We start from the raw sequence: 3621 nt of genomic DNA on the forward strand, positions 1-3621 counted from the left end.
TCGGATGGTGCGCAAGGGAGGAAGCGTCATCGCAGGAAAGAACCGTAGCCAAGGCCGCCACCTGTCTCCTGAGAGTACTAGGAGACAGCCCTTTATCCATTCCATCAAGCAAAAACTGTAGAACCTGAGGAACAGTGAGAGAAGACAACTGAACATGATGACTAGACATCCAAGATGTAAACCTCCTCCAAGTAGAGTCGTAAACTCTATTCGTTGAGGGTCGCCTAGAAGCCTGGATGATATCAATGACCCTCGGAGGATAATCTTCCTCAGTCAAACGTCTCCGCTCAAATGCCATACGGTTAATTGTAACCATTGAGGATCGGGATGGCGAAGCGCCCCCTGAGTGAGTACTATGCGGTCTGGAGGTATCTGCCACGGAGTGGCTACTGATAGGCTCATGAGGTCGGCGAACCAAGGGCGCCTCGGCCAATGAGGGGCTATGAGAACCACCTCCGCCCTCTCTCGCAGAATCTTGCAGATGACAGCCGGAAGTATGGGAAGTGGAGGGAAAGCATAAAGAAGACCCCGGGGCCACAGGATGCGCAGGGCGTCCACTCCCTCCGCCCTTGGAGACTTAAAACGGGAGAAAAACCTTGGAAGTTGGGAGTTGTTCGCCGAGGTGAACAAGTCTAGGATTGGGTGTCCTACCCTGCGAGATATGTCTGAGAACAGGTCTGGATCAAGTCGCCACTCTGAATGATCCACCGTCGCTCTGCTGAGAGCGTCTGCCTGCTGGTTGACCTCCCCAGAGATGTGATCCGCCTTTATCGATGACAGGTTGGCCTCTGCCCAAGAGCAGAGCAGTCTGGCCTCTGCCATCAGAGAGCTCGATCTGGTGCCCCCCTGACGGTTCACATGTGCTTTGGCCGCAATGTTGTCCGTGAGGACAAGAACGTGCTGGCCTCTCACCTCGTGTCTGAAGTGACACAATGCCAGATGAATTGCCCTCAGTTTCAGCCAATTTATATTGTGTGATAGATCCTCTTTGGACCATCTCCCCTGGGCAATTTGAGACTGGAGGTGAGCCCCCCAGCCAAAAAGGCTGACATCCATGGTAAGCACTATCCTTGACTGTTCCCTGAATTTCGAGCCCTTGTTGATGGCTCGAGAACGCCACCAGTGGAGTGACTGTGCTACTAGAGGAGTCAACCGCACCAATATGTTGGAGGATGATAACTTCCTTCTCTGAAAGGGAAGGAGGAACCACTGCAGGGCTCGTGAATGAAGTCTGGACCAGGGTACGATGGCAATGCAAGAGATCATCTTGCCTAAGAGTTGTGAGAGAGTGAGGAGTGAGACCGACCTGGTGCCTTGCACCAGGCGGACAAGGGCCCTGAGACTGGCTATGCGGTCCGGTGAAAGATAGATCATGCATTGAGTCGTATCTATTACTGCTCCAAGATGAAAAAGCCATGTGGACGGAGTCAGCTGGCATTTGGGGAAATTCACCAAGAATCCGTGATCCTGGAGTACCTCTATTGTGCGGGCCACCTCTGACCGTGCAGCCTGGACCGACCCTGATTGTATGAGAATGTCGTCCAGATAACACTGGATCCGAATGGATTCCAGTCTGAGGTGGGCTGCCAGGACCGACAGGATCTTTGTGAAGACCCTCTGGGCGGATGAAAGGCCAAACGGAAGTGCTCTGTATTGATAATGATAAGTTCCGTAGCAGAACCTGAGAAATCTGCGATGTGGTTGAAAAATTGGAATGTGAAGATACGCCTCCTTGAGGTCGATGGACGTGAGGAGGTCGTTCTTCCGTATGCTGGCCAGAATGGAATGCAGTGTTTGCATTTTGAATTTTTTGTATATCAGATAAGAGTTTAATCGCTTTAGGTCCAGAATGGCCCTCCATCCTCCTGAGGCCTTTGGAACTATGAAGAGGATTGAATAAAAACCTCGTCCCCATTGATCGGGAGGGACCGGTTCTATTGCTCTTATTGTGAGAAGATGGGTAATGGCCTCCTTCATAAGGACCCGTTTTGACGGGTTTGAAGGCGTTGGGCAAGAGATGAAACGGTTTGCCGGTTTTGTGAAGAACTCTAAAGTCAGACCCTGGGTAACGGTGGACAAGACCCAGGCGTCTGTGGTGGTGTCCCCCCAACTCCGAGAGAACAGGGAGAGGCGACCGCCTATGAGGGGTCCCTCCCCGGAGTCACTTATTCCTCCGATAGGGACGGCCCCCCGCCCCTCGAAAGGGCCGCCTAGATTGCTGTTGTTGCCTAGGCTTGTTTCCAAAACGTTCCGCCTGCCGGTCCGATTTCGGGGCAAAGGAACGTGCTGGTTGAGAACAAGTGGAGCCCTGGGTATTGCCTCTGAATCCGACGGCGATAAAAAGGGGTAGGCTTTCTATCTGCCCGCCTGCCTTGGTGGGCCAAAACCTTTTTCTTGTCCTTATTCTCTACCAAGAATGGCTCCAGGGCTTCTCCAAACAATTTTCCACCAGCGTAAGGAGCGGTGGACAAACGACCCTTAGATTTCAGATCCGCCTTCCATTGCTTAAGCCAAAGTAGGCGCCTGGCAGATATATTAGCTGCTATTGCTCTGGCTGAAAAACGGGCGGCATGTAGCGTAGCATCTGCTGTGTACTCAACAGCCGCTAACAATTTACCCAATGTTTGATGGGCGCGAACTTGATCCTGTGGAATCAAATCCTGACGCTCCTGGAGCCAAGTGATAGAGGAACGAGAGAAGAAAGAGGCCGACGTGGACGCCTTTACCGCCCACCCTGACGCCTGATGTGCTCTCCTCAGGGAGTACTCCGATTTCCTGTCCTCTGGCTTTAGTGCCTCCGCCATATGCCCAGCGATAGTGGTGTTGGAAAAGATAGGCGTGAGGGATGTGTCAACGGAGGGAACCTCCAAGAGGTTGGTTAAGGATGGTGCCACGCTGAATAATTTCTTGTCGGAGGACCCAGGTGCCGGGGAGAGATCCAGATTGGTCCACTGCTTTTTTACCGTATTGGTAAAAATGGGGGGACAGGGAATGTGTTTTTGAGTTATCGTGGGTTCAGCCAACAAAGGATTTGCAGTTTGACTGGTGGAAGGGACAGGTTCTGGATCAGGCTCTGGCGCTATCTGGGATGTAGCCGTGGCCTTGTTAAGAATAGTCTTGAACAGGGCGGGATCAAAGAGCCCCACAAAAGGAGATGACTCTTGAGGATCCCCTTCATCCTCTGATAAGGCTGCTCCCCGTGATTCCTCAATGTCAGAATAAGAGTCTTCACTCTGTGAGGAATGGTCAGAAGGTATAGAACAAACATAATCCGGGGTGGTGGATTTACGTTGGGAAGGTGTAGAGTGTTGTGATTTCTGTAGGGATGAAAGACAGTCTAAAACCTGCGTGAGCATAGATTGCAATTGTTCCGGTGCAATCGTCTGTGACTGCTCGGTACGGAGACCGGCGGCAGTGGGCGTGAACGTAGCCGATGGAGAATGGTGAGGCACCATTTGAGGAGCCCCCCATGACGGATTTGGATTGGGCGTCATGGGACCAGCCGTTAAAGATTGAGAACCACCCTCCGGAGACAATGGCCTGTGTACCTGTGCAATTGTAGTTACCTGGGGGCTGAACGGAGAAGTCCCAGGAGGTTCAGGAACAACCGGTACCTGTTGT

This window comes from Protobothrops mucrosquamatus, unplaced genomic scaffold (assembly GCF_001527695.2).
Source record: "Protobothrops mucrosquamatus isolate PMUCROS unplaced genomic scaffold, P.Mucros_1.0 scaffold3050, whole genome shotgun sequence".
NCBI lineage: Eukaryota > Metazoa > Chordata > Lepidosauria > Squamata > Viperidae > Protobothrops > Protobothrops mucrosquamatus.